This window comes from Brassica napus, unplaced genomic scaffold, assembly GCF_020379485.1.
Source record: "Brassica napus cultivar Da-Ae unplaced genomic scaffold, Da-Ae ScsIHWf_3041;HRSCAF=3836, whole genome shotgun sequence".
In the NCBI taxonomy this organism is placed as follows: Eukaryota; Viridiplantae; Streptophyta; class Magnoliopsida; order Brassicales; family Brassicaceae; genus Brassica; species Brassica napus.
Genome location: NW_026016283.1, coordinates 1 through 9,392, shown reverse-complemented (window position 1 = coordinate 9,392; position 9,392 = coordinate 1). Strand labels below are relative to the sequence as shown.

Below are 9,392 nucleotides of genomic sequence, written 5' to 3'. Positions count from 1 at the left end.
ACAGTTCAAGAAGTGCCAGTACCAACCGTATTCAAGGGAGCTATCACTAGACAAAGAGCTAAGATACTTCAACATAATTTAATGAAAGCATGATACTTGCTTCTGATCTTGGACAGGTAAACTAGCTGGTGAATCAAGCTTGAAGAAAGATGAACTAAAGGGTGAAGAACCAGCTAGGAGAAACAAGCATCAAGTGAGGTTATGTGGCCATTCATCTCGAGCAAGGCCACACCAACCTGATGATCATTACCATGGAAGATCAGCTAAGGAGAAACAAGCATCAAGTGAGGTTATGTGGCCATTCATCTCGGAGCAAGGCCACACCAACCTGATGATCATTACCATGGAAGATCAACTTGCCTAGCAAGTCTCTTGGACGAATCTACAACTAGGCTAAGCTCTTTGTGTGTGCTCTTTTTTCCCTTACTCTTGTTTTGTCCCAAATGGGTTTTCCAGAGGAGGTTTTTAACGAGGCCACAACTTGCTTCACACTTATACCAAGTGCTAAGTTCGATCCAAGCTAAGAAGACTCATGACCTTATTTCATGTTTTACACTATAGTTTGTTTCCTTATTTGTATTTTCGTGACCAAAGTGGAGCCTGTTCCCTTGGTTCTATTTATATGTTTTCGCAGACCCACTTTTGGGGAGACTTTTGAATAAACATAAACTTTTCTTTTAAAGAAAACCCTAGAGCTCTCAAGCTAGAACTCGCCTCCTTCTCTTTGCCTTGTGAGACCAGTACCTCCATGGCCTAGAGGAACCTTGTGTTGTATCACGAGCCTTCCATCTCTCGTGTGGTGCACTTCAATCCATCAAACAGTTCCAGTTCGGATCCTCTTGGTTGATTAGATCAGTCCATCCGGATCACCCTTGTGTTAGATCGGCTCCTTCTCTCTTGCTTTGGAACATACAGCCTTTGATAGCTCAGGCTTGTATCACTACGCCATTCCAAAAGGTTCTCTGCTGTGAGAAAATGACCTCATGAATTAAATAAAAAATGCATAATGCTAGCTTACTTAGAAAATAGTATATTCAACCAAAAAAAATGATATAAAATAGTTTTACTAAATGATACAATGTAATACTTTCCCCGGACTATATTCAACCAAAAAAGAGAAAGTATTAAAGAACCTCTTCAAGAACTGCTTTAACTTGACGAAGCTTCTCAGTATGTTCAAGGTCTTCTAGATCACTATCACTCGCACGACCTGGTCTACATATAAAAAAAGGAAGACCATATTGTCGTTACCAGTATTCAACACATGAAAAAAATAGACCAGACATACATTTTGGAGACAAGACACAAAGAGTTTAGTTCAAGGTTCTAAAGATGAGGAGCCTTTGCGTCTAAACACATTTTTCTTAGCACACAAGCGGGATCGTCGTAATACTTTAATATTATGAGAGGAGAGATTTGTGAATAATACTTTAAAGAATGAAAAGAAAATGTTTGTATTTTAAGACTTTGGATGTTTCCTATATATATACAGTCGATTTATTTTTCATATTAATGACGCACATTTTTTCACAATAAATAATGAAATTGTTTAAAGAAATATATTAAATGTATATTGTCAAAAAATGATTTGCATATGAATGATTTTTTAACTTGTGCAAGTAATTCATATTAAAAAGGTAAGTTATTAAAAACAAACAACCTAATTAGAAACATTAAAATATTTTGTAAGCAATGTAATAAATATGATATCAACATGCGTAAGTTTAACCGTTTGAATAATAAGGAAAGTTTTAATATTTGTCTTAATTCTAAATCTTGCCCAAGGGTAAACTAAGTCGATAAAATTTAGTGATTTCAACTTGCGCAAATAATCCATATTGTGAATAAGTGATTTGCATATTTAATGATTTCAACTTGCGCAAGTAATACATATTAGAAAGGTAAGTTATTAAAAACAAATTTGTCAATAAGTTATTTGCATATTTAATGATTTCAACGTGCGCAGTAATTCATATTAGAAAGGTAAGTTATTAAAACAAACAACCTAATTAGTAGGGGTGGGCACTTTACTCTATATCCAAAGTGGCACCCAACCCGATCCGAAAACCCGAACTGAAATCCGAATCGAAGTAGCAAAATACCCGAACGGGTATTGAATAAGGAGAGATTGGATACCCGAACCCAAACGGATAATACCCGAACCCGAATGGATATCCGAAGATAACCGAGCATATGTATAATTAACCTTATATTTTTAGTTTACATCTCTCATTTTATATAAAATATTTATATTGATACTACACATACTTTAAGTTCATATGATATACATACAATTATGGGAAAAAATGATTTGCTACTCTCCAAAATTAACAAAAGTTACATCCAAAATTAAAAAAAAATAACTAAATTAATGTCTTTTTAGTTTTAAAATGTTATGTCCAAATCTATTAACCATTCAATCTATTAAAAATAAAAAATTAGTTAACTGAAAGTTATATTTTGAAATATAAGAAACTTGAGAAATGAATTTTTTTTTTCAAAATCTAAATATCCGAACCCGATCCGAAATAATCGAATCCGAACTAAAAATACCCCAACCAGACCCGAAGTACAGAAATACTCGAACGGGTTCTACACCTCTATACCGAAATACCCAAAAATCCGAAATATCCAATCCGAACCCGAACGGGTACCCAAGGCTAAACTAAATCGATAATTATTATTCCCTAGTTATATATGGGCTTAACGAAATCGACAAATTGATTAAAATAAATGAAAAATAAATTTAAAAAATCGACCAATAGAATTATAACAATTTTTCTGAGAAGCTCTATATTAATGTCACGTCAGAAATCACTAAAGTGACTTCTCTTTTAATATACAGGGGATATATATATCAGTGGCATTGTGTTATAACAAAACTGAATAAAATAAGCCGTTTTCAGATGTATTTAGTTAAAAATTAAATCCTTTTTGGGTAGACTCTTCATAATAGCCTCAGTTCTCCCTGGTCTAGAGATTAAAAGATGCAATTTTTGTCAAGATAGATTCTAGTAAACAGAGTTTGATGAATATTAGATATGGTGGCCATTGTATAATTGAAAAGTTGTGGTAATGGTGGGGACAAATTGAAACAAGTCAAATTACGCAGATGAACTTCTCAAATCTTTCCCGCCACCAACCTCCATCTTCCTCTCATCTCTCTTCCTCTCTCCAATCTTCTGTTTTTTGTTCAAATATAAGGACACTAATCACATTCTTAATGCAAAACTAAACTCATAAACGAAACCAATGCCCATTTTGTCATTGATGATTCTTTCAAGAGACCAGAACTGTGCCTTTCAGCTGGGAGATCCGACCCGTTACCCAAGACCCCACCCGGAACACGCCTCTTCTCCAACTCCAACCTCCCAATTATCTCTCTCCTCGCTCCGTTTAAAACCATTGTCTCACTCTCAACCATTTCTTTCTCCCGCGGCGCTTTCTCCGCCGTCGTCTTCTTTCATCTCCAATCCAAGAGCCGTTCTTTATCTCCTCTCGCTCCTTCCTTCTCTACTCCATCAAAGCTCAAACCGCCACCACCGTCGCACTCTAGTTTCTACTCTTCGGGACCTTCTTTCCGTTCTTCCCCGCGTGCTTTCTCGGAGCGTTTGGCAGTTAAACCGTACTCGATCCGAGTCCGATCCCAGACCGACTTTGCTTTTGCCGGACTCGGGTGTTCCCGACACCTAAGTTCAGGTTGAGAAAGAACAAGAGCAGCGGTGGTCTGAGAAAAACTGGGTCGAGGTTGGAGCGTGGTTACTGCTCTGATATGGAGACGATGTCGCCGAGGACTGTTTCTAGCCGGAGATCAGTTTCTCATCAGAGATGGGACTCGCCGAAGTCGTCGTCGTTCTCTTTCGCTCTGATTCTCGCCACGACTCGCTGACGAAGCTGAATGGGGCGGGTTTTGGGCTATTTTGAGCATATATTAATTAAATGGCCGCGATTAGTTCATTAGCCATCCGATTCTGAACCAGCAAAAGTCTAAATCAAATTTGGTTTAGAATGTAATATTCTAAAATGTAGGGTCCTAATACGTCTGCTAATAGAGTTTTAACATCTTTGTAATTTCTATTTAATGTTGGATTGTGGGTGTCTAAAAGACAATCCAAATTTGGAGGCTCTGAGTGAAGGAAGAAAGATTATAAGGAGTAAAATTAAAATATTTTTCTATATCCTCTATATATTAATTGAAAATAATTTAAAAAATAATAACTTTATAGTCCTCCTATACATTAAAGAGAAGTCACTTTAGTGATTTCTGCTGACATGACATTAATATAGAGCTTCTCAGAAAAATTGTTTAATTCTATTGGTCGATTTTTTTGAATTTATTTTTCATTTATTTTAATCAATCGCTTATGTAGACAAGCCCAAAACTATTGTCGATTTCGTTAAGCCCATATATAGCTAGGGGATAATAATTATCGATTTAGTTTAGCCTTGGGCAAGATTTAGAACTAAGACAAATATTAAAACTTTCCTTATTATTCAAACAGTAAACTTGCGCATGTTGATATCATATTAATTACATTTGCTTAGAAATATTTTAATGTTTATAATATTAGGGTTGGACGTTCGGTATCCGTTCGGGTTCGGGTCGGGTATTTTGGATTTTCGAGTATTTTGGTATAGAGGTGTAGAACCCGTTCGGGTTTTCTGTACTTCGGGTCGGGTTCGGGTATTTTTAGTTCGGATTCGGTTATTTCAGATCGGGTTTCGGATATTAGATTTTTGAAAAAAAAAATGAAAATTTTCATTTCTCAAGTTTCTATTTTTAAAATATAACTTTCAGTTAACTAATTTTTTATTTTTAATAGATTGAATGGTTAATAGATTTGGACATAAAAATTTAAAACTAAAAAGACTTAATTTAATTATTTTTTAAAAAAAATTGGATGTAATTTTTTTGTTAATTTTTAAATAAAAACTTGACATGTATTTTCGGATCGGTTCGGGTGCCACTTCGGATATCGGGTAAAGTGCCCACCATTACTAATTAGGGTTGTTTGTTAATAACTTACCTTTCTAATATGGATTACTTACGCAAGTTGAAATCATTAAATATACAAATAACTTATTGACAAATTTGTTTTTAATAACTTACCTTTCTAATATGGATTACTTGCGCAAGTTGAAATCATTAAATATGCAAATCCTTATTCACAATTGGATTACTTGCGCAAGTTGAAATCATTAAATATTATCGATTTAGTTTTACCCTTGGGCAAGATTTAGAATTAAGACAAATATTAAAACTTTCCTTATTATTCAAACGGTAACTTGCGCATGTTGATATCATATTTATTACATTGCTTACAAATATTTTAATGTTTCTAATTAGGTTGTTTGTTTTTAATAACTTATCTTTCTAATATGGATTACTTGCGCAAGTTAAAATCATATCATATGCAAATCATTTTTTGACAATACACTTTTAATATCTTTCTTTAAACGATTTCATTATTTATTGTGCAAAATATTGTGGGTCATTAATATGAGAAATAAATAGACTGTATATATATAGGAGACACACAAGGTCTTAAAATACAAACATTCTCTTTTCATTCTTTAAAGTATTATTCACAAATCTCTCCTCTCATACTATTAAGGTATTACGACGATGCTGCTTGTGTGCTAAGAAAAATGTGTTTAGACGCAAAGGCTCCTCAACTTTCATCGACTCTGCCACCCACTTTGCCTAGTTCAATAAACATGTACAGCCTAATAAAGGACTAACCCGCCAAGACAATGGGAACTCAGAAGAGCTACGTTGTGTCATTGCTGTTATTCGACAGTATGTTTTCTTAGCATATAAATCACCTTTATCTCCTCTACACTTCTATCTGTTAAAATTTTGTTATTACATGACAGTGGCGATCGAACTCCAAAACAGAAAGTGAAACTAAATGTTTTTTTTGGTGCAAAAAAATATGTATACCCCTGGATTAAAACCCAGATTGGTTGGTCAAATGGCAAGGTATTTTACCACTAGATCTAAAAATTTAAGACAAGTCTAAAATCATTTAACATCACTTGGCATATAATCTAACGAATATTACAAATAACAATTTATGGAAACTAATTCTCGAAATTATAGAAAGATTAATAATGTTTTATTTATTACTTTTAATATTTATAAACTATAAAATACAATGAACGAAATTTTATATAAGATAATTATAATAGTTTTATACTCTACTTGATGAATTGTGTTCGAATATAATTATATAATAACTATTTTAAATATTACAAAATCCAAAAATGTTTATTAATATTATTTTTAATTATTTTATCGTTGTTTAAAAAATAAATTTAATCATAATTTTAAAATAATTTATAAAATGCTTACAAATGCAAGGCAAAGTTGCACTTTCAAGAGTTAAGTCGAGATCTGGATTAAAATCCTAATAACTGGTAAAGAAGGGAAGCCGGAGACAAAAAATTGAATGTTGTCTACAACAAGTTTTTTCATAATATTTTGTAGTCACGGTACGTAATTTTAATCTACTTTTTTTTTCATCAAATACAAATTTTAAAATAAATAAACTGTTGCAATTATTTATTTTTTGTATTTGCTAGATGGGTTGTGATGAGTTAGGAGACCGATGACGGTATGTCAATTTAATATTATTTCATGTTCAATAAATTTAAAAATTTATAAATCTATCAATAAGGTTAACCCTCCAAATTGCTTACAAACTTTATTTAATTTTTTGCAAGTTTTCTAATTGAATTTGCTTTCTTTTTCGAGAAATGTACTTCATAATTTATATTATTATGGATAATATTTTTTTGATTTTTTATATTTTCTTTTAATATTTCTACATAAATGTTTGTTTATTATTTATGGAAAATAATATTATTCACCTAAATAAAGAATTACGAAACATATACAATACAATTCTAATTAATGATAATATAAAATCTGTTCTTTCTAAACTATACACGATTTATTCTATTTTTGAATGAAGTATATTCGTAAACACACAAAATATTTTGTGACGTTGCAATTATACATACACACAATATCTTCCTCTTCATACTGATGTTACTGTGTTCCCTCTCGTGAGGTACGGGCCGAGAGAGAACACAGGGTACGGACCGGTCATGTTCTTATGCCCGAACAGGGTGCGGACCGGTCACCTAGTTTGTAATAATTGCAAATCAAACTTGCTGATGTGTTGTGTATTTAGAACTCAATTTAGCTGATGTGGCATGATTAGAAACCATTGAAAAATAAGTTAGTCCAATTTCAATTGTGCGAGGAAACTTTATATTAACCCATACATACAAGTTAAACTTTGTTATATGGTATAAATCTTATGCACGAAGTCTTAAAAAATAGTAACAAAATGACGCATTACATTTGACGTCCTAAGTTCGGTGCTTTTTCACCTACACAAAGTCAAACTTACAAAATCGTCCTCTCACCAGTGACAAAAAAATCATCCTCTCACAAACCATCATTTTTCGAACATATCTGTTTTACTTTATGTGAAGTTATAAAATTTATGCATTGTTTTATGCAAGCGTGTATGAACTCTGTAATATATAAACTTATATGTTTCACAAAGAAGGTGCTTAGTTATTCCTTCTAGACTGCTTCAGCTGGCAAACTAAGCACATGGATTAGTATCCATTGGTCATCATTGTTTTTGAGTTGATTAAACTGGTTCATGACTTTGAAAACAGTTTTTAGTGTGATCTCTCTGAAACAAATCAAATTAGTACACCAAAAAAATATGAATTGTATTCTACTGGCGCAACATAACTTTGGTACCAATATGTTTGTAATTTTATTATTTAACTGGTTTTAGACCGGACCAAATCTCCTGTAATAGTTTGGCCGTTCTTTTTTGGTATTAACTCAATTTCAAATTAGCTTTGTAAGAAAGCTTAGGGGAAGTAACTAAACAATAATCGTGATACAATTCCATTGAAAATTTTATTTGGTAACACTCACATCATTTGTATTAAATAACAAATATCTTACCTATATACTTCTTCTTCAAATCTATATGATTTGTTTTACATATATACTAGGGTTTAGCCCGCCCGTAGGGTGGGTAAATTTACACTTTAACTATTTTATACTTAAATACACTAAAACTATTTTCTACTAAAGTATATTTTAATTTTATAAAATATTGAAAGTTTAGCTTATAATATATAAAATATGTTTTTATTCTAAAACTGTAAATTTTATTAAATTTGGTTGGTTTGAGTTGAAAAGACCGCTCAATTTTTTTTGTTAGATACAAAATTATTAAATGAAAAACTAAGAAAAACATAACGACTTTTACTTTTTCTATTTTATTTCTATTGCTATTTGATATAGTTGAACAGAATAACTAATATTTTTTATTTCTAAGAATACCAGATTTTTATATTATTACAATAACTAATTTTTTACGATAATAAAACACTCATCTTCAAGCTAAATCAATTGAAAATCAGATGTAGTGTGAAAAATATAAATATTATATTTTAAAGTAAAGTTTCAATAATATCATCAATAATAATTAGTATATATTGTGTAACAACAAATGATGTTTTGTAATATATATTTTCCGTTTATATAAGATATTCGATTTAAAATGAAATTTTCTTTAATTTTTAGTGTTTTACTAATTATGTTTTGTAAATTATTTTGGCATTTATTGATTTTTTTATAATAAATTATTTGTTGGAAATGTTGTTCATGCTATTTGAAAATACTTTTATAAATAGTGTTATAAATTAATAAAACATTATATTTCTAGCAGAATTTTACTTTAGTTTCATACCCTGTTATAGCAAATAATTTGCTTCAAATGAGTTAGAGTGAACTAAACGTAATTTAACCAAATAAATTAAATGTAGAGTAACCGTTAATAATCTGTAAATAAAAAAAATCAATTAATATTTTCAGTGGCGGAAGTATTGAATGAAAGTATATAATTCATATCTAATCAAATATCTCATTTTCTGTTTCCACATAGTAAATCATATATAATTACATAACTAAATAGAACATAACAATATGTTAGGTTTATATTCCAGCCCAAAAACAATCAAATAATATGTTATCAATCAATAATTATAACACCCAAAACTGCAAACGTCGGTATACATTTTTAATTTACACAAAATCATAATTGATTTTTGTGAAGGTACTCCCATTATAATTTTACTTTTTGAATAAATTGGTACTTTAATTTTTTTTTATATTATAATACTTCTTTTTTTTATTTAAGAATTATTGTGAAAGAAGAATTAAATGACTCAATGTAATAGGAGTAAAACATCTTAATTAGATTAATTCACAATAATAAAAGTTTGTTACTGTTAATATTTTTTGTTATTTTGCAGTTCTTTAAACGGGTTTTCTATTTCTTATTAAATTC

General features: G+C 30.9%; 1 pseudogene; it reads left to right on the top strand.

Annotated features, from left to right (window-relative positions):
- The first annotated feature begins 3,260 nt into the window (after window positions 1-3,260).
- On the top strand, window positions 3,261-3,935 carry LOC125602926 (annotated as a pseudogene).
- Window positions 3,936-9,392: the final 5,457 nt, after the last annotated feature.